The sequence below is a fragment of the Macaca thibetana genome, chromosome 4 (assembly GCF_024542745.1).
Source record: "Macaca thibetana thibetana isolate TM-01 chromosome 4, ASM2454274v1, whole genome shotgun sequence".
Lineage (NCBI taxonomy): Eukaryota > Metazoa > Chordata > Mammalia > Primates > Cercopithecidae > Macaca > Macaca thibetana.
The window spans coordinates 33200545-33224136 of record NC_065581.1 but is presented as its reverse complement, the minus strand read 5'-3'; positions in this window follow the sequence as shown (position 1 = coordinate 33224136).

The window sequence follows — 23592 nt, the reverse complement described above, 5'->3', positions numbered from 1 at the left end:
AGATGCCTTATGGACAGAAATGGGCCCTTCCTCTTCTCTTTGTTTCTCATACTTGACTGTGGCTCTGTATCCCCAGGAGATTGGTTCCAGGACCCCAGCTGATACCAAAATCTGTGGATGCTCAGTCTCTTCTATGAAATGCTGTAATAACCCATATCTGTGGATTTAAATCCATGGTAGGTTGAATCCACAGATGTGGAACCTTGGATAGGGAAAGTCGACTGTACTAGATTTATGCACAGATAAACACTCTTGGTCAAGTCCAGCATAATTCATCTACAGGTGACTTAAAGAGAGAATGCACTTTGAAGTCTTCATGGTCAGCTGAAGAATCCAAAATTTTACTGTCAAACTCACTTAGAAATCTTACAGGTTCAAACATGTTATGGCTAATACAATTTTGCAGCTTTGTCAAAACCAAAGAAATGTTCCTGAGCTGAGACCAGGCTACATGGCACTGAAGAGTCAGGGCTTGCTCCCAACCCCAGAAGAGGGGGACCAGAAATGTCCAGTCTGGGAGGGTCCCCCACAAAAGTTGCTCTGAAACTACAGACTGGAGTTTTTTTCTGAATTTTTCCTTCTTCGGGGAAAAGAGTGTGAACCTGCATAGTGCTCTTCTATCTCTGCTCACCTGAGTACCACGGGGTTCATGGGTTTCAAGTTTAAGACATCAGATTTAGGGAGGATTCACATCTTTCTTCTTCTGTTTATTTGTGAGGTACAGTGAGGTCATCATTTTACTTCCATGAGGACAGTGGATAAAAAAGAACCCTTTGGAGGGAAGGGAGAGGTAGAGATAAGTAAAGTTATGTAAAAGGATTGAAAAGTAGACCTGAGAGCTCAACTGAGAACAGAAATTTTGTGGCTATGATCCCAGGGGACCATGAAGACCTGCAGGAGAGGAAAAAAGACACTGCAGGAACAGTATATGTGAAATTCTACACAATGCTCCACATTAAAATGTTCCATACAAATTTCCCCGAGCAGAGATTTTTCAAGGCCACTCACCTTAGACCTGCAGGCCCTATTAAGACTGTTGGGAGGAGAAAAATGTAGTAGTTCTTCTATCACCTAATTCTAGTCTTCTGAGTGTCATTAAGATCCTTCCTGTTTTTATAAATAGAAATATCACAGTATAGATACATTTACAGAATTGTAATATTAGTCTTTGTAGTTTTTTTTTTTTAACTTAATCTGTGGATAATTTCCTGCAGATTAGACGATCTTCTACATCACTAAACAGTTTCATAAAATCTTATCTTTAGTGGCTATAAAAACATCACCATGGCCAGGCACAGTGGCTCACGCCTGTAATCTCAGCACTTTGGAGGCTGAGGCGGGTGGATCACGAGGTCAGGAGATCGAGACCATCCTGGCTAACACGGTGAAACTCCATCTCTGCTAAAAATACAAAAAATTAGCCGGGCATAGTGGCAGGTGCCTGTAATACCAGCTGCTGGGGAGGCTGAGGCAGGAGAATGGCAGGAACCCAGGAGGTGGAGCTGGCAGTGAGCCGAGATTGCACCACTGTACTCCAACCTGGGCGACAGACCGAGACTCCGTTATAAAAAATAAATAAATAAATAAATAAATCACCATACACTTGAAATAGTATTTATTTAAACATTTAAAAAAAGTCTTGGGAACACTTAAGGAGATTAATTGAAAGATTATATGGAGGATGACCTCTGCCACATGGGTGGCTGGCATCTATCCCTCAAACAAAATACATGAAGTTTCCTCTCAGAAGAAATTGAATAGGCCCAGAGAAAATAATTCCACGCTATGGCCCTCATGGTCCCCCAGTGAAGGAATCAGACCCTGAAACATTAGCCCCAAATTCCTACCAAATTTCATCTGATTTCTTCGAACTCATGACCATTTTTTAGTCACTCTTACATGTAAAATAATATGAAGAAACAGAAGACATTTTAAGAGAGCCATAAGGATAAACAAAAACAAAAAACAGAGAGATTAGAAATTCAAGACAGCTTTAAATATATACACAAAACAAAGCCAAACAAAATTTTAATTATTATTTTCACAAACATTGGAGAAGGTAGTCCCTTTGTAAAACAAATCAAATTGCTATTAATCTTTTCTCCATAGGTAAAACAACAAAAACACTTTGAAAATTAACAATATAGCCATAATATTTGTAAGACATTCTTTTTTAAATAACCCAAACACACATAAATAAAGAGCAAACCCAGCTTCAAGACAAGCCACAGCCCCTACCCACCATGCAGAATTCTGGGCCTAAGCTCCTTCTGCATAGATTGATGTAGAAATCACCACCCTAGATGCAAAACAAGGCCTGTCTAAAATCGGATTGTGGTTGCTGAGGAGGAAGTGGGAATGGGGAGTGACTGCTTAATGGGTACAAGGTCTCCTTTGGAGGTGATGAAAATGTTTTGGAACTACATAGAAGTGATGGTTGTACAACATGGTGAATGCACTAAATGCTACTGAGTTGTGCACCTTAAAATGGGTTAATTTTGTTATGTGAATTTTACCTCAACAAACAAAAAGACTGCCTAACTCAGGCCCATGCCTTTATATAATATGCTATATAATACACTCTACTACTCTTTAAAAAATTAACAATACAGGACAGTATACTTATCCTAGACTTTCAGGACATTTATTATTTTTTAAAATCTCATGAGGATTTTGAATAAAAGTAGTTTTAAATCTATAGATTATATCTCCATGCAACTTCATGATTCATTTATAGTTTGTTTTCTTTTCAGTAAAGTACATTTTTTACTTTCTGTTGAGTCTATATATTTCTTACAAAACTTATTCTTTGATATTTTCTATTATTCCTAATGCTAATGAAGCTCCCCCTACCATCAACCTTGGGTATGCCTTCTTGACAGTTTAGTCTGCCAGAGACAAATGACGCTGACTTCTCTACTTTGCCTTATTAGATAAAAAGAAAAGTATGTAATGATAATGTCAAAGTTTCATGTTAATGTGGTTTATGCAAAGATTTATGTCATCATCCTTCCCCTTCAACCACAACCCTGTTCTAAGAACCACATCCTGTGACCAAACAGCTCTTCCTTTCCTACAAGCATCAAACGTATTATTAGTTACTCTGAGGTTCTCAATGTGAATTTTAGATAGTGACAAATCCTTTGGTCAACCCTCGAACCATCTTCACACAACATGTGAAGAACATGACAACAAACTCTCTGTAACTAAGGGTATCAAAACAGTATAGCTAAGCACTCCTGGCTGTGATGGCCATTTTCAGTAAGACATTATTCTACAGGACACTTTCTGGAGTATGAATTCAACATATTAGAAACTGCATTGTGGAGGTTTCCCCTGAAGAAAAAAAAGTAGATGGGCAACCCATGACAGCAAGGATCTGAAATCATGTGGTATAACAGTGAGGGTAGGTGCACAGCTCTGGGCCAGCCACACAGAGTTAGGGCCATTGTCTCAACATCTGAAAGAGACTGGGTTTGAACAGTGAGGACTACATTAACCAGGGGCTGGATCTGCATTGCTCACACTTGAACAGAGATTGGAACCCAGCTGACTGTGAGTGAGTGTGAAGAGCCCCCTGCTGGAGGCAAATGCTGGAGCCCTGTGCATATGCTGGGCCATGAGGAAGAGCACAAGTCTATTCTCTGGAACAGGGTTCTTTAGGGCCTGGGCTAAGTCAGCCAGCGCCCTCCCCCTCCTCACCCTACCCAATGGTAAATCTGATAAATCAGTGCTAATTTGCTTTGTATTACAGAATTTACTAAATGTGACGGCTGATATTTTGAGCCAGGGTGGCAAATGCAGTTACTGACTCAAGAGCAATGTGTAGTGGTAACTGGGGCATGAGAATAGGATTGTGAATTGGTATGCAACTTTACCAGTGACAGATGTGTCTCACTACCCATTGGCATATATGTTTTAGTCTAGTGCTGAGAAAGATACACAAAACATTAAGACTTTTACAGCAAGATTGGTAGCACAAAATGCTCATTTTTAGCTCTCGTGGATTTTCTGTCTTGTAGTTTTTTGTATCTTTCTCACTCTTGCTGAGGCATCACCAAGTCAACTTGTAAATTCTGTAATCACTTTCTTCCAGTAGATTTCTTAGTATCTAAATTTTAATTAAGACTAGGAATCCTTTTTGGCACTTGGACACTGAAAGGAAGCATTTCTCAATTTCCTCCTTTATTCATGCATCTTCTTATCAACTGGTGAGTCTGGGGGTCATAAGACTGAAGTAGTAGGTGGGGCTCAGACACCAGATCAAATTGAGAATTAACTAAAACAGGGATGGGGCAGAAGCACCTCTCCATAAGACATCCTACCAGTGTGCCATGTCAGTTTACCATTGCCATGGCAACACCCAGAGGCTACCACTTCTTTCCATGGCAATAATGACCCACTGGGGTTATTGAAGTGGTAATTGGAGTTACCATCTATAAATTAAGGTGTGAATTATGCAGAAATTTCTACCCTATTTCTAGACATTTCTGCATAATCCACCCCTTAATTTGCATGTAATTGAAAGTGAGTATAAATATGACTTCAGAACTGCCTCTGAACTACTATTCTGGGCACACTGCCTATGGGGTAACCCTGCTCTGCAAGGAGTAGCTTGGTTCAATAAAAGTTGCTGTCTAACACCACTGTCGCATCCTTGGAATCTTTCCCGAGTGAAGCCAAGAACACTCTCAAAACCCCAATTTTTGAGGCTTGCCGGCCCTGCATCAAGACCACCCTTACAATGGATAAATTTATCTGCTAGTTATCTCAGTACTGAGGGCTTCTTAATGTGGGAGTCCTCACCTTGGGGAAACTGAAGAATTTGACTGGTTTCAGGGGGTTGGTCAAGGGAGATCTGCTGCAGTCTATTAAGTGATTCTGTGAAAGACAATGATATCTTACTCCACTTTGAGCATTTGATCTGAATGCCTCTTCACATTAAACCTCTGTGGATCCATAACCAAGGGTGCAGGAATTTTGCTTCTGAGAACCTTTCCCGTGATAGAATTCTGGTTATTTCTGTTTTTCTTTCTTTGTTTACTATTATGACCTACACCTCTGTTAACATCCCTGTGCATGCTTCCTTGTCCACATACCTAATGTTTCTTTAGAACAAATGCCTAAGACTAGAAGTTTTATGTACTATATTTTTGTTTACAACTTTACTGTAACTAGTTGTATGAATTTATACCCCCACTAGAAGTGTTTAATTGTTCACACTAATGAATTTTCTTGCCAATAAATTATTGTCAGACTTTTCATTTTTCCCATCTCTTGAGAATTAAATGATAATTCCTAGTGATTTGAAATGTGTTTATCTGATTACTAATAAGGGCGGAAATCTTTTCACATTATGTATTGACCTGCTATGCTTCCTTTTCATAAACTAGCTCTCATCCCTGGAGTGGCACTGAATTTCTTATTATTTTTATATATATAAAAAGTCATATGTATAGATAATAAGCTTTAAGACTTAAATTTCAGGTTTTACAATTTAATTTCCCTATATTATATGTATTAAAAATAACTTCTTCCAATTTGGGTCATATTTTTAAAGTGTATTTTGATTAAGTTTTTAAAACTATGTATTAAAGTATATCTGTTAAAAATTTTAAATGTTATTTTTTTTGCTATTTCGTCCCTGTTAAGAAATATTTCCCTATTTCAGTTCATAAAATAATCTTTTTTCTTTTTTTTTCTTTTAAACTGTGATTCTATTTTTAATTTTTATTAAGTTCGTTATAAAATTATATACATGTATACACACTATATACATATATTTTTTACATTACAATATTCTTTTTTTTAATTATTATACTTTAAGTTCTAGGGTACGTGTGCACAACGTGCAGGTTTGTTACATATGTATACTTGTGCCATGTTGGTGTGTTGGACCCATCAACTCGTCAGCACCCATTAACTTGTCATTTACATCAGGCATAACTCCCAATGCCATCCCTCCCCCATCCCCCATCCCCATAATAGGCCCTGGTGTGTGATGTTCCCCCTGCCGAGTCCAAGTGATCTCATTGTTCAGTTCCCACCTATGAGTGAGAACATGCAGTGTTTGGTCTTCTGTTCTTGTGATAGTTTGCTGAGAATGATGGTTTCCAGCTGCATCCATGTCCCTACAAAGGACACAAACTCATCCTTTTTTTATGGCTGCATAGTATTCCATGGTGTATATGTTCCACATTTTCTTAATCCAGTCTGTCACTGATGGACATTTGAATTGATTCCAAGTCTTTGTTGTTGTGAATAGTGCCACAATAAACATACGTGTGCATGTGTCTTTATAGCAGCATGATTTATAATCCTTTGGGTATATACCCAGTAATGGGATGGTTGGATCATATGGTATTTCTAGTTCTAGATCCTTGAGGAAACGCCATACTGTTTTCCACAATGGTTGAACTAGTATACAATCCCACCAAAAGTGTAAAACTGTTCTTATTTCTCCACATCCTCTCCAGCACCTGTTGTTTCCTGACTTTTTAATGATTGCCATTCTAACTGGTGTGAGATGGTATCTCATTGAAGTTTTGATTTGCATTTCTCTGATGACGCGTGATGACGAGCATTTTTTCACGTGTCTGTTGGCTGTATGCATGTCTTCTTTTGAGAAATGTCTGTTCATATCCTTTGCCCACTTTTTGATGGGGTCGTTTGTTTTTTTCTTGTAAATTTGTTTGAGTTCTTTGTAGGTTCTAGATATTAGCCCTTTGTCAGATGACTAGATTGCAAAAATTTTCTCACATTCTGTAGGTTGCTGGTTCACTCTGATGGTAGTTTCTTTTGCTGTGCAGAAGCTCTTTAGTTTAATTAGATCCCATTTGTCAATTTTGGCTTTTGTTGCCATTGCTTTTGGTGTTTTAGACATGAAGTCCTTGCCCGTGCCTATGTCCTGAATGGTATTACCTAGGTATTCTTCTAGGGTATTTATGGTTTTATGTCTAACATTCAAGTCTCTAAACCATCTTGAGTTAATTTTTGTATAAAGAGAAAGGAAAGGATCCAGTTTCCGCTTTCTACTTATGGCTAGCCAATTTTCCCAGCACCATTTATTAAATAAGGAATCCTTTCCCCATTTCTTGTTTTTGTCAGGTTTGCCAAAGATCAGATGGTTGTAGATGTGTGGTATTATTTCTGAGGGCTCTGTTCTGTTCCATTGGTCTATATCTTTGTTTTGGTACCAGTACCATGTTGTTTAGGTTACTGTAGCCTTATAGTATAGTTTGAAGTCAGGTAGCAGCATGCATATGCCTCCAGCTTTGTCCTTTTGACTTAGGATTGTCTTGGCAATGCGGCTCTCTTTTGGTTCCATATGAACTTTAAAGCAGTTTTTTTCCAATTCTGTGAAGAAAGTCAGTGGTAGCTTAATGGGGATGGCATTGAATCTATAAATTACCTTGGGCAGTATGGTCATTTTCACGATATCGATTCTTCCTATCCATGAGCATGGTATGTTCTTCCATTAATTTGTGTCCTCTTTGATTTCACTGAGCAGTGGTTTGTAGTTCTCCTTGAAGAGGTCCTTTACATCCCTTGTAAGTTGGATTCCTAGGTATTTTATTTGCTTTGAAGCTATTGTGAATGGGAGTTCATTCATGATTTGGCTCTCTGTTTGTCTGTTACTGGTGTATGAGAATGCTTGTGATTTTTGCACATTGATTTTGTATCTGAGACTTTGCTGAAGTTGCTTATCAGCTTAAGGAGATTTTGGGCTGAGATGATGGAGTTTTCTAAATATACAATCATGTCATCTGCAAACAGGGACAATTTGACTTCCTCTTTTCCTAACTGAATACCCTTTATTTCTTTCTCTTGCCTGATTGCCCTAGCCAGAACTTCCAACACTATGTTGAATAGGAGTGGTGAGAGAGGGCATCCCTGTCTTGTGCCAGTTTTCAAAGGGAATGCTTCCAGTTTTTTGCCCATTCAGTATGGTCTTGGCTGTGGGTTTGTCATAAATAGCTCTTATTATTTTGAGATACGTTCCATCAATACCGAATTTATTGAGAGTTTTTAGCATAAAGGGTTGTTGAATTTTGTCGAAGGCCTTTTCTGCATCTATTGAGATAATCATGTGCTTTTTGTCTTTGGTTCTGTTTATATGCTGGATTACGTTTATTGATTTGCATATGTTGAACCAGCCTTGCATCCCAGGGATGAAACCCACTTGATCATGGTGGATAAGCATTTTGATGTGCTGCTGGATTCCATTTGCCAGTATTTCATTGACGATTTTTGCATCGATGTTCGATGTTCATCAGGGATATTGGTCTAAAATTCTCTTTTTTTGTTGTTTCTCTGCCAGGCTTTGGTATCAGGATGATGTTGGCCTCATCAAATGAGTTAGGGAGGATTCCCTCTTTTTCTATTGATTGAAATAGTTTCAGAAGGAATGGTACCAGCTCCTCCTTGTACCTCTGGTAGAATTTGGCTGTGAATCCGTCTGATCCTGAACTTTTTTTGGGTGGTAGGCTGTTAATTATTGCCTCAATTTCAGAGCCTGTTATTGGTCTATTCAGGGATTCAACTTCTTCCTGGTTTAGTCTTGGGAGAGTGTAAGTGTCCAGGAAATTATCCCTTTCTTCTAGGTTTTCTAGTTTATTTGTGTAGAGGTGTTTATAGTATTCTCTGATGGCAGTTTGTATTTCTGTGGGGTCGGTGGTGATATCCCCTTTATCATTTTTTATTGCATCTATTTGATTCTTCTCTCTTTTCTTCTTTATTAATCTTGCTAGCAGTCTATTGATCTTGTTGATCTTTTCAAAAAACCAGCTCCTGGATTCATTGATTTTCTGGAGGGTTTTATGTGTCTCTATCTCCTTCAGTTCTTAGTTATTTCTTGCCTTCTGCTAGCTTTTGAATGTGTTTGCTCTTGCTTCTCTAGTTCTTTTACTTGTGATGTTAGGGTGTCAATTTTAGATCTTTCCAGCTTTCTCTTGTGGGCATTTAGTGTTATAAATTTCCCTCTACACACTGCTTTAAATGTGTCCCAGAGAAACATGTCCCTGGTATGTTGTATCTTTGTTCTCATTGGTTTCAAAGAACATCTTTATTTCTGCCTTCATTTCATTATGTACCCAGTAGTCATTCAGGAGCAGGTTGTTAAGTTTCCATGTAGCTGAGCGGTTTTGATTGAGTTTCATAGTCCTGAGTTCTAGTTTGATTGCACTGTGGTCTGAGAGACAGTTTGTTATAATTTCTGTTCTCTTACATTTGCTGAGGAGTGCTTTACTTCCAACTATGTGGTCAATTTTGGAATAAGTGCGATGTGGTGCTGAGAAGAATGTATATTCTGTTGATTTGGGGTGGAGAGTTCTGTTGATGTCTGTTAGGTCTGCTTGGTGCAGAGTTGAATTCAATTCCTGGACATCCTTGTTAACTTTCTGTCTTATTGATCTGTCTAATGTTGACAGTGAGGTGTTGAAGTCTCCCATTATTATTGTATAGGAGTGTAAGTCTCTTTGTAAGTCTCTAAGGACTTGCTTTATGAATCTGGGTGCCCCTGTATTGGGTGCATATATATTTAGGATAGTTAGCTCTTCCTGATGAATTGATCCCTTTACCATTATGTAATGGCCTTCTTTGTCTCTTTTGATCTTTGATGGTTTAAAGTCTGTTTTATCAGAGACTAGGACTGCAACCCCTGCTTTTTTTTTTTTTTTTTTTTTTGTTCTCCATTTGCTTGGTAGGTCTTCCTCCATCCCTTTATTTTGAGCCTATGTGTGTCTCTGCATGTGAGATGGGTCTGCTGAATACAGCAAACTGATGGGTCTTGACTCTTTATCCAATTTGCCAGTCTGTGTCTTTTAATTGGACCATTTAGTCCATTTACATTTAAGGTTAATATTGTTATGTGTGAACTTGATCCTGTCATTGTGATATTAGCTGGTTATTTTGCTCGTTAGTTGATGCAGTTTCTTCCTAGCTCGATGGTCTTTACATTTTGGCATGTTTTTGCAATGGCTGGTACCAGCTGTTCCTTTCCATGTTTAGTGCTTCCTTCAGGGTCTCTTGTAGGGCAAGCCTGGAGGTGACAAAATTTCTAAGCATTTGCTTGTCTTTAAAGGATTTTATTTCTTCTTCACTTATGAAACTTAGTTTGGCTGGATATGAAATTCTGGGTTGAAAATTCTTTTCTTTAAGAATGTTGAATATTGGCCCCCACTCTCTTCTGGCTTGTAGAGTTTCTGCCGAGAGATTCGCTGTTAGTCTGATGGGCTTCCATTTGTAGGTAACCCGACCTTTCTCTCTGGCTGCCCTTAACATTTTTTCCTTCATTTCAACTTTGGTGAATCTGACAATTGTGTGTCTTGGAGTTGCTCTTTTCAAGGAGTATCTTTGTGGCGTTCTCTGTATTTCCTGAATTTGAATGTTGGCCTGCCTTACTAGATTGGGGAAGTTCTCCTGGATGATATCCTGCAGAGTGTTTTCCAACTCGGTCCATTTTCCCTGTCACTTTCAGGCACACCAATCAGACGTAGATTTGGTCTTTTCACATAGTCCCATACTTCTTGGAGGCTTTGTTTATTTCTTTTTCCTCTTTTTTCTCTAGACTGCTCTTCTCACTTCATTTCATTCATTTGATCTTCAATCGCCGATACTCTTTCTTCCAGTTGATCGAGTCGGTTACTGAAGCTTGTGCATTTGTCACGTATTTCTCGTGTCATGGTTTTTATCTCTGTCAGTCCGTTTATGGCCTTCTCTGCCTTGGTTATTCTAGTTATCCATTCTTCCGTTCTTTTTGTCAAGATTTTTAGTTTCTTTGCGCTGGGTATATAGTTCCTCCTTTAGCTCTGAGAAGTTTGATCGACTCAGTCTTCTTCTCTCAACTCGTCAAAGTCATTCTCCGTCATCTTTGGTCCATTGCTGGCGATGAGCTGCGTTCCTTGAAGGGGGAGATGCGCTCTGATTTTTTGAATTTCCAGCTTTTCTGCACTGTTTTTTCCACATCTTTGTGGTTTTATCTGCCTTCGGTCTTTGATGATGGTGACATACTGATGGGGTTTTGGTGTGGGTGTCCTTTCTGTTTGTTAGTTTTCCTTCTAACAGTCAGGACCCTCAGCTGTAGGTCTGTTGGAGATTGCTTGAGGTCCACTCCAGACCCACTTGAGCAGGCAGTCTATCCATTCTCAGATCTCAACCTCCGTGTTGGGAGATCCACTGCTCTCTTCAAAGCTGTCAGACAGGGTCATTTACATCTGCAGAGGTTTCTGCTGCTTTTTGTTTGGCTATGCCCTGTCCCCAGAGGTGGAGTCCACAAAGACAGGCAGGCCTCCTTGAGCTGCTGTGGGCTCCACCCTATTTGAGCTTCCCAGTGGCTTTGTTTACCTACTTAAGCCTCAGCAATGGCAAGCACCGCTCCCCCAGCCTCACTGCTGCCTTGTAGTTAGATCACAGACTGCTGTGCTAGCAATGAGAGAGGCTCCGTGGGTGTGGGACCCTCCTGGCCAGGTGTGGGATATAATCTCCTGGTGTGCCATTTGCTAAGACCCTTGGTAAAATGCAGTATTAGGGTGGGAGTTACCCGATTTTCCAGGTGTTGTGTGTCTCAGTTTCCCTTGGCTAGGAAAAGGAATTCCCTTCCCCCTTGCACTTCCCAGGTGAGGCAATGCCTCGCCCTGCTTCAGCTTTTGCTGGTCGGGCTGCACTAGCTTACCTGCACTGATTGTCCGGTACTCCCCAGTGAGATGAACCCTGTACCTCAGTTGAAAATGCAGAAATCACCTGTCTTCTGTATCTCTCGTGCTGGGAGCTGGAAGCTGGAGGTGTTCCTATTCGGCCATCTTGCTCCAGGACCCCCATAAAATAATCTTCTAAATTTTCTATTTTAAAAATTTAAAAATTACCTTTCCTTTGGCTAAATATTCAGTAGTGGGATTGCTAGATGATATGATAGCTTTATTTTTAGTTTTTTGGGAAACCTCCATACAGTTTTCCATAATGGCTGTACTAATTTACATTCCTACCAATGGTGTATAAAAGTTCCCTTTTACCCTCCTCCTTGCCAACTTTTTTTTTTTTTTTTTTTTTTTTTGCCTTTTTGATAGTAGGCATTCCAACTGGGATAAGATGATACTTCATTGTGGTTCCTGTTCACATTTGATTAGTCTGAATTGAATTAATTTTTGTGGATATTATGTTGTATGAATCCAACATTGAGTTTTCCCTCTGGATAACAAATTATCTCAGGATGACTTACTGCACTATTTCATAAGTAAATTCCAATGCCAACTCCAACACAAATATGATTTTACATATGAGTGAGTTGGTTCTGGGCCTGCTGTTTTTGTTCATTTGTCTATATGTCTATTCATGCATCAATACCACTCTCCTATTTATACTTAAGTTTGATAATAAAGTGAGGACTAGCTGGGCAAAATCTTACCAAGCTGTTTCTTTCTATATATAACTAGTAAAGAAACCAAATTGTTTATTGCCTATGTAACTATCTTGTAGGCTAGCCTTAAACAATTGCTCTTCTATAATTATTTAGACTCAGCATGGTGAGTCCACAATATTATGTTGGGATTTTGAATAGAACTGCATTGGCTCTATAGATTAATTCAGAGAAAAATTTTGTTCATTTTTTGGATATTTTATTCATGAATATAGTATATCTTTCCATTTACATAGGTATCTCTGAGGTCCTTTTTTTTTTTTTTTTTTTTTTTTGACAGAATCTCACATTGTCTGGAGGCTGGAGTACAGTGGCACAATCTCGGCTCACTGCAACCTCTGACTCACAGGTTCCAGCCTTTCTTACAACTCACTCACCTGAGTAGCTGGGATTACAGACTCATGACATCATGCCCAGTTAATTTTTGTAATTTTAGTACAGACAAGGTTTTGCTATGTTGGCCAGGCTGGTCCTGAACTCCTGGCCTCAAGTGATCCACTGCCTTGGCCTCCCAAAGTGCTGGGATTACAGGCATGAGCCCACTGCACCCAGTCTCTAATGTCTTTTAATGAAATGTTAGCTTAAACTACCTAAAATTACCAACAATCATCTGGTTTTGATCAAAAAGAATTTTGATCAATTTTATTTAGTTCAATGTAAAACCCTGATGTAACAGATCTCTATAACTTGTTAGATTTATAGATAGTATACCTAACTTTAATTTTAATGTTGTCCAATTATTTGTTGATATAAGACTTGCTTAACATATTGTGTGGGTTAGAAAGTTGAGATTCAGAGAGACCATTAAAATTGCCCAAAGTCTGACATCCAGGATATAGCAGAGTAAAAGTTAAACTAAGTTCTGCCTAATTCCAAAGCCCTGGTACCCTTCTTTTGCAACCAGTTATATTACATGATAAGTTGACTTATCTACATGTGATTGAGCTTATAGACAAATGGGAGAGGAAGTATACATTTGCATCTTGACTAAAGACAGTGCTAGTCTTGGCCAGACAAGAATTACAAGGCAATCTCTATCATTAGAGAATTCCAGCTTCTAAATTTCCAGATGCAAGTCCTTGTGTTTGAATTAATCCCTAGAAATTTGTACCTAAAAAAGCACACATGAGAATGAGGTAAGCAGTTGTTATTGTTTTTATATAATTCATTTGTTAGTTGTAACTTATGACTGAAGAAGAGCGAGACCAGGAACAATTAAATGTGATGGAGGTAAGTATAATATGAAAACACTAGAGAATGTAGGGACAGTGTAGAGTTGTAGAGAAACACCCCTCTGTGTGGAATTCAGCTCAATTTGTTTAACGACACAAGAAATAGTTTTTGAATCAAGGCTATTTTCTAGGCATGGTGGAAGATGCAGACTTGTGGAAAACAGGGTCTAAACTTAAGGGGCTTATGGTCTAATGGGACACAAAAGAAGTACCCATTTATAATGTTAAGTAGTAGGTGGTTTCTTAGAAAAAGATAAATTATGCACATTTGGAGAATAATGCATACTTTGAAGGGAAATGTTACAATTAAATACAGTTTGAGTATGTCTTTAGATTTTAAAAGGCAGAGATAATGAGGAAGAAGTATGGCATAGACCTACCAAAATCTTTTGAAATATAGTTTAAACTTTTTTCTATAATTCTTTCTTCTGCTAGGTCAAACCTATGGTTGAGCCCCCTCTAGTGAATTTTTATTTCAATTATTGTACTTTTCAACTCCATAATTTCTATTTGGTTCCTTTTTATTATACTATTGTCTAAATATTTGTGTCCCCTGCCCCCAGATTTATATTTTGAAGCCCAATTCCCAGTTTTTAGTGTGTGGTATTAAGAGGTGGGGTCTTTGGGAGGTGATTAGGTTATGAAGGTAGAGTCCTCATTAATGGAATTAGTGCTCTTGGAAAAGAAGCTGAGGGAGCTTATTCACCACTTCCATTGTGTGAAAACACAGGTGGAAGGCACTGTCTGGGAAACAGATAAGCCCTTGCCAGACACTGAAACTGCTGTTTCTTCTGTCTTGGATTTCCTAGCCTCCAGAACTGTAAGCAATAAATTTCTGTTGTATATAAATTACCTAGTCTAAGGCATTTTATTATAGCAGCTGAATGGACTAAGACAACTAACTATTATCACTATTGTTGTAATGCCGAAGAATTGGTGTGGTGGCTGCCTGCGGCAAGTGATAGAGGCACGGACCAATAGAGAGAAAAAGCTGTAGGCTTTATTGAGCAGAGTGAAAGTACAAAGCTTCCACAGCGTGGAAGGGGTCCTGAACGAGTAGCCACTGCCGGTTTTGGGTGATTGCCTTTTAAATTCTTTAAGGCAGGAAATACATGCTGGTGGGAAGATGTTACCAGAAAGGCGGGAAATACGTGCAGTGGGAAGATGTTACCAGACTGAGAAACAAAGGCAGTAAATTATTTTGTGCCATGTCTTAGATCTTGAGGAAAACTGGAATTGCAACCTAGGTTTTATTTACTTTATGACCTTGTGGTGGCATGGCAAAAGAGACAGGATCTTACAGGACTTCATAAAGTATGTTCACAAGGAATTGGAATTGAGAAGTTTGATAAGGTTTGCTGGTTACGGAAAAACGGGCAGTTAACATTCCTTTTATCTTTAGTTTTGGGTAAGGGGGAAGGGAGAGAGGGAAAGAAAGACAGAGGGAAACAGCAAAATTTTCGCTGTTTATAGCTTTCTTGGGGAAGAAAACCCATACACAAATCCTGGTGTCAGCAATATTTTAAGTATATATCTTCAGTGTTATTCATCCAGGACCGAAGTAAGTCCTGATGCAGGAAATGAGTGAGTTTCACAGCTTTCTGAGCCCGTACTGGAACCAGGAAGCCCAGCTGCATCTCTTCTTATTGTTATTCTCTCTTTGATGCAACATTACCATCACACCTTCCTTCACTTCTTTAGTCATCCTTTCCTTAAGATCTATGAATGTAATGGATAATTTTATGTATCAACTTGAGTTGGCTGAGGGATGCCCAGACAGCTGGTAAAACATTGTTTCTGAGTGTGACTGTCAGGGTGTTTCCAGAATATTTTAGTATTTGAATCAGAAGACTGAATAAAGAAGATATTCCTCACTAATATGGGTGGGCATCATTTAGTCCATTGAGGACCCAAATAGAACAAAAAGGTGGAGGAAGTGTGAATTCTCTTTCTCTTTGAGCTGGGACATACATCTACTTCTACCCGCTGGACACCAGAGCTCCTTCTTCCCCTCCTCCCACCATGACTCCAGCCCACGTCCTGGTTCTCAGGCCTTTGGCCTCAGACTGGGAATTGTACCATTGGCTCTCTTGATCTGCAACCCTTCTGACTCTCACTGAATTACACCACCTGCTTTCCTGGGTCTCTTACTTGCAGATGGCATATTGTGGCACTTTGTGGCATCCATAATTGAGCAAGTCAATCACCATACATATCTTTTTGGTTCTGTTTCTCTGGAGAATCCTGACTAAAACATTGAATATATTTAAACATATGTATAGTGGCTACTTTAAATATTTTTCTGTTAAATTTGTTCTCATGAGCAATTTCTGCTGCCTTCTATTTTTCTGGTGTATTAGTCATACTTTCTTGTTTCTTTGCATAGCTCATAATTTTTGTTGAAAAATGAACATTTTAGGAACTATATTATAGCAACTCTGGGTACTACTCCCACACTGTGCTTATTTGCTTGTTTGTTTATGTGATTAACAATGATCATCTGGATTCTTTTAATAAAGTCTGTCTTCATTTCCTCATCCCACAGTGTTAAGCTTTTGATGTTACCTCAAGGAGGCCCAGCTTTGAGTATATCCAGGGTTACCCTGAAATGACAGTGGTCCTGTAGGACTCTTTTTCACTCTTTCCCTCACCAACCCAGCCATTGAAGTCTATTAATTATCACTGTTTTCAATAACGCCCTGGGGCAAAATTCCTCTACAAAGTAATCCAATAAAATAGTGAGTCCTTCTATGAAAGTTTCTGAGGTTAGTGTTTGATATTTGTTCTACTTCAGGAGGGCTCCTCCCATCTATTTTATTCTCTAAATCTCTTCTGTAAACTAACCAGCCTACAGTCTAAACTGTACCTGCATTAGATGCACAAATCTCCTCCCAACTGCTTTTCACTACAACCTTTACTGTAATTGAGAGTGCCCTTAGGTTTAATTTTCTCAATGCTCTGTTCCAAATGAAGTCACTTCCTTTGGGAATGTATTAGGATATATACTCTATTTCATATAGAATAGATATAAAATATATTCTATGTTCCTAAAATACATTCCTAATATAGTGCCTTTCCTCCCAGGCAAACTCTCTAAGTCAGGGCTCTGGAGCTGGGTGTAACTGTGGCAAGCTTCTCTCTGAGTGACTCCTCAATTCTAGGAACTGAGCACTGAGTGGAGGATGTGGCCAGCAGCCTGCTGTCCTATTGGCTTGCCTCTCCTGGAGTGGAGTCATTCCCTCATGAGCCAGGTAAAAGGTTATTAGGGCCCCAGGAGTCTTAGCATACCACACCCAAGGCAGACTCTCCATTCCACAAGTGGGAGTTGGGCAGAAGAAGGGTGCTCTCACTTCTCAACTGCACTTGTCTGGAGCATAGTCTCAGCAACAGGTAGCTGGGGGCAGGATGAGGGATTCTGAATTCCTGCCCTTCCTAGAAATAAATCCCTCTGATATGGAGCTGTGGGGAGAGGGAGGCCTGTGCTCTGGGCCGTAGCAGTCTAGAGTGGAGTCTATGCCTCACTGACCTCACTGAGCTGGCATGCAGGAGAGAGGGCGGGCATAGTCTTGGTTCAAATACCACAGACTCTTGCTTTTCTTGTCAATTTTCAGATATTTTCTTGAACAGATATCTCATTATTGCTGTTTGTCCTTAAGAGGCTTTTCAGAGGCTTTAATTTTTTAAAAATCTGTTGCATTGGAGAGTGGATCCCATAGTGATTATCTCACAATGAACAAATGACAGATTAATTTGTCTCTATTAATTTTGTAGACTTCCAATCTTTCCTTATTGGGCAGGTGTTACTAATATTATAAGAAAAGTAGTGTGTTAATTTTTATTTTTTTAAACAAAAAAGAATATGACTCATTGTACTTTTTCTTCACTTGGATTTTGGAAGTCCTGTACCTTCTCCAACAACCAGTAGCCCCGCTGAAAGAAAGCTGTGTATTGACATCAATGAGGCACTGTTGCAGTTAAAATATTCTCTTGTACTTGAGAATTCACCCGAAAAAGTATTGACCAATCCCTACTTACATTGCATGTATATGGAGGTTTCCTTTTGGACCAAGACTTAACTCATAAAGTAGACCTCTTTTACATGAATACTGATTTTTTTTTTCAGCAACGACAATGGCAGATCACTTGGTTATTCCTCTCCTCCCTTGACAGGAATTTCTATATTCTAGGGAGATCTATAGGACGCCTCAATAAACCCTACTTAGGTCTATAACTTCCTGCATGAGATGTGATACGCTTTTCCAACTACTGGTTCATACAAAAGACAAGGAGTTTCACCCTTTTCACCCTTACTTAGGAATTGGCAAGCACAGAATATTAGGAAATTGTGCGTTGGAAGCACAGGGACCATGCCAGGCTTTCAGCAAAGTATCCACATGGAGTTACCAAGGTGGTGACAAATAATTGTAGCTATGTGGCCAGTTTTTCAGGAAGTGAGTTGGAAAGTTCGTGAGTATACAATGATGAAAAACTAAGCTACGATGTTTCTTGCCTAATTTGTGAGACTTATATTTCTTAGTCAAAGAGTAAAGATCCCATTTCATAATTCTATGTTAAGTGCAAATAGTGCTATCAACGTACTGGCTGATTGAATTTCACTGAGTATAATTACCCCCAAAATGGTTTCAACAAATAATATTCTTGTCTTGCCTCTAAGGAGTACTTGAAAAAGAATCCACAAAGGACTGTTTTTATTAGTTAACATTGTTTAGTCATATTAGGGAATTGTTTTTCTTTAGGAGAATTAAAATATTTTATCTTTCTTTTTGTTGAAGTCAGTTTCAGAAAATTATTTTCTCCTTTTTGTAATTATAGTTTACTTTTGAACAACAGGTTTGAATTGCATGGGTCCTCTTATGGGTTGATTTTTAAAAATAAATACATTTGAAATTTTTTGGAGATATATGACAGTTTGCAAAAACCCACAGATGAATCATGTAGCCTAGAAATATTGAGAACTTTTTTAAAGATAGGTATGTCATGAACTCAGGAAACATATGTAGATACTAGTCTGTTTTTATAAGTTACTACCATAAAATATACACAAATCTATTATAAAAAATTAAAACTTATGAAAAGTTATGCACTTACAGTCCATACATAATGCCATTCACAGTGAAGAGACATGTAAACAAACATAAAGATACAGTATTGAGTCACAACTGCATCGAATAACTATAATACATAGGATGTTACTGTAATAACTTCATAGCCACCTTCTGTTGCTGCTGTGGTGAGTCCGAGTGTTGCAAGTGTGTGCGTAAAATGCCTTCTGATGCTAATCATCATAAATTGTGTATTGCAGTAAAAAGTGATCTCTTACGGTTCTCGTATATTTTTCATGTTTAGTATTATGTTGTAAACTTTCAATAACACCATGGGATCCATACGAAGTGCCACTAGTGATGCTGGAAGTGCTCCTAAGGAGCAGAGAAAAGTCCTGGCATTACAGGAAAAAGTTGAATTCTTTGATATGTACCATAGAGTGAGGTTTGCAGCTGCGGTTCTTCACGATTTTAGACACATGGTTTGTCTTGTAAACCAGCTCATGTAAACTTACCGTATCGATAAACACAGTACAGTACTGTAAATGTATTTTCTTTTCTTTGTTATTTTCTTAATAATATTTCCTTTTCTCTAGCTCATTTTAAGAATATAGAATATAATAAATATGACATACAAATATGTATGACTAGACTGTTTGTGTTATTGATAAAACTTCTGGTCAACAGTAGGCTATTGGTAGTTTTTAGGGAGTCAAAAGTTATATGAAGATTTTTGACTGTGTTGGGCATTGGTGTCCCTAACCCCTGCATTAAGTTGTTGACAAAAAGAATCAAACTCTGTAAAATATTTGAAGAGATTTATTTTGAGCCAAATATGAGTGACCAATGGTCTCTGGCACAGTTCTAGGAGATCCTGAGAACATGTGCCCAAGGTGGTTGGGCTACAGCTTGGTTTTATACATTTTAGGGAGACATAAGACATCAATCAATACATGTAAGATGTACATTGGTTCGGTCCAGAAAGGGGACAACTTGAAGTAGGGGCTTCCAGGTCACAGGTGGATTCAAAGATTTTCTGGTTGGCAATTGTTTGAGAATTTATCTAAAGACATTATCTAAAGATTCAATTTATCTAAAGAATATTCTTAGATAAAGAATATTCTTTATCAATTTATCTAAAGAAGATTCAATTTATCTGAAGAATTTGTCTAAATATTCAATAGAAGTGTCTAGATTAAGATAAGGGGTTGTGGAGACTAAGGTTGTTATTTATCATGCAGATGAAGCCTCCAAGTAGCAGGCTTCAGACAAAGTAGATTGTAAATGTTTCTTATCAAACTTAAAAAGGTGCCAGATGGGCCAGGCGTGGTGGCTCACAGCACTTTGGGAGGCCGAGGCAGGTGGATCACCTGAGGTCAGGAGTTCAAGATCAGCCTCGCCAAAAGATGAAACCCCATCTCTACTAAAAATACAAAATTAGCCGGGCGTGGTGGTTAGCGCCTGTAATTCCAGCTACTAGAGAGGCTGAGGCAGGAGAATCATTTAGAACCCATGAGGTGGCAGAGGTTGCGGTGAGCCAAGATTGCGCCACTGCACTCCAGCCTGGGCGACAGAGTGAGACTCTGTCTCAAAAAAAAAAAAGAAAGTGCCAGATGCTTAGATAATTTAGATAATTCTCTCCTGGATCAAGGGAAAGACCTGGAAAGGAAAGAAGATTTTCTACAGAATGTAGATTTTCCCCACAAGAGACAGCTTTGCAGGGCCATTTCAAAATGTGTCAAATAAATGTATTTTGTGATAAAATACTTTGATTTCTTTCAAGGCATGCTATCTGTCATGTTGGTATCTTATTGCTACAAAGAGTCTGTTTTGTCAGTCTTAAGGTCTTTGTTCTAGTGTTAATGAGGGTCAAATGTGCCTCAATTCTAGAGGGAGGAAGGTATAATGATGCAAATCCAACCTCCTCTTCCCATTGTGACCTGAACTAGTGTTTCAAGTTTACTTTAAAATGTCCTTGGCCAAGCAGAGGGCCCATGTAGTTGGTTGAAGGGCTTAAACTTTATTTTTGGTTTACAGTGTGAACTGTATTTTCAGTTACCGAAATGACTAATGACAGTGAAATAAAAATGAAATATTTTTTAGTATTTATCATGGTCCAGGAATGATTTAAGTATTAACATGAGAGATTATGCAATTCAACCCTTTAATTTTAGTGATGAAGAAACAGACACTCAAAAGAGTAAATTACTTGACCAAGGTGTGGGTTGGGTGCCAGAATTCTGACCTTGTGACCATGAATACAGTGTTTTTATTCCCATTCTGCTATGTAACTATATTCACTAACTGAACCCCAAGGAACTCTGATAAGGTAAAATATGACTTTGTATTAAGGGAGGAGACCACCCCTCATATAGTCTTATGCCCAATTTCTGCCTCCAAAGAAAGAAGAAGTAAATACTAAAAGGCAGAAATGAAATCCACAGGCAGACAGCCCGGCGCCACACCCTGGGCCTGGTAGTTAACTACCTGCCGGCCGGGCGCCGTGGCTCAAGCCTGTAATCCCAGCACTTTGGGAGGCCAAGACGGGCGGATCACGAGGTCAGGAGATCGAGACCATCCTGGCTAACACGGTGAAACCCCGTCTCTACTAAAAATACAAGAAAATTAGCCGGGCGTGGTGGCAGGTGCCTGTAGTCCCAGCTACTCGGGAGGCTGAGGCAGGAGAATGGTGTAAACCCAGGAGGCGGAGCTTGCAGTGAGCCGAGATCGCGCCACTGCACTCCAGCCTGGGGCACAGAGCAAGACTCCGTCTCAAAAAAAAAAAAAAAAAAAAAAAAAGATTGACCCCTGACCTAATCGGTTCTGTTATCTATAGATTACAGACATTGTATAGAAATGCACTGTAAAAATCCCTATCTTGTTTTGTTCCAATCTAATTACTGGTGCATGCAGCCCCCAGTCACATACCCCCTGCTTGCTCAATCAATCACAACCCTCTCACACGCACCCCCTGAGAGTTGTGAGCCCTTAAAAGGGAGAGGATTTCCTCACTCAGGGAGCTTGGCTCTTGAGACAGAAGTCTTGCGGATGCCCCCGGACGAATAAACCCCTTCCTTCTTTGACTCAGTGTCTGAGGAGTTTTGTCTGCCGCTCATCCTGCTACAGTATGAAAGGGGTATTGGAATTTTATTTTAGATACCCTGCTGATCTCAAATAAACCAATAATTTTAATTCCTGGGCTTTGAGTTTAGGCAGAACAGGATTTTAATCCTGATAATTATCTCTTAAATCAGTACAATGTCTTAAAATCACTCTTTAAAATCATGAATTCTTAGTAATCTCTTAAAATTGCTAATTCTGAGTAAACTACTCATGTATTTATTAATTTTCCAAATATTTATTAGTGCTGGGAACTGAACATTCAGCAGTTAACAAAAATAATGATTAATTGAGATAATACACCTGGAAGTACTACTTTGCTAGAGCAAAATAACCAGTCTATGATAATGTGACTTTCCCTCAAATTGTCCTATGACAATCAGCAGGTGGGATCATGAGCTTCTTCATAATTTCCATCTCGTTCACCACAGGTGCTCATGCATCACTAGCAGTGAGAATCCAGTGTCATAGTCATGCCCTTCCCTTTTAAAACTGACCAGGGACTTCCCACAGAGGCATGAAAAATATCAGGTAACCTCTTCTCCCCCACCAATACTAAATACTCAGAGTCACAATCTTTACTCTGCTTCACAACGACAAAATATGGTATCTTATCTCTCCACATGGGGTATCTTATTTCTTTCCATGAAACTACATCATCAGCCATTCTTCTCACCACTTATGAGTCATTCTGCTCCTTCCCTGCCTCCTCCCCAAGACCAGGGATTAGATCAGACCTTCTTAGCAGATATATCTGCTGGAGACAAGTGATGCTGCCTCATTCTCTATTACTATTGGTTCAAGAAACATGCCAGTGAATGGTTGGGGATTTCCAGGAATGCTTTCCTTTCTTGAAACGCGTAGTGCAAGAAGCTGGAATGCCTTCCCCAAAAACGAAGTAACCTGAACTGAGACTGATGAGGCAGATTCTGGGTTTGAGAACTGTCTGTGGGTACTGCCTCTGAAAAGAGAGATGTACTCCTTCTAAAACGACTCATCTTTCTCTTTATCAAGTGATATTTCCTAGCATGATTATGAGAATATTAGTGCTTAGTAAATCCAAACTCTTCATTCTAACCATTACTTCCTAGCCTTGTAACTACACTGGGGTTTCCAAAATAATTTCCTGGTTGATTTCCCTTCCATCTGTAGCTATACAAGTCTTGTTTTGGTTGGGTGGTTTCACTCTGTACATCCCTTCCATTCCTGAAGGAAGAATCTTCACTCCCATCAGACAGTACTCCTCTCCCTGTCTGCATCTTTCATTCTTCGTTTCCCTTACATATCATTTCATTATATTTTCTCTACCCCTTCTACTGTCTTAATTAACCAAACTTGCCCTTTTTAATGAGTGTTACTATCTCATACACATAGAGAGCTCCAATCTTTAATTTTTAGGGTTCATGTAGGTGTGTAAAACATTTTATTATTATTATTATTATTATTATTGAGACAGAGTCTCACTCTGTCACCCAGGCTGGAGTGCAGTGGTGAGATCTCGGCCCACTGCAACCTCTGCCTCCTGGGGTTCAAGCAATTCTCCTGCCTTAGCCTCCCAAGTAGCTGGGACTACGAGCGTGTGCCACTACACCAAGCTAATTTTTGTATTTTTAGTAAAGACTGGGTTTCGCCATGTCAGCCAGGCTGGTCTCGAACTCCTGACCTCAGGTGATCTACCTGTCTCTGCCTCCCAAAGTGCTGGGATTACAGTCATGAGCCACTGCACCTGGCCAGTGTGTAAACCATTTTAACAATTTGGCTCATG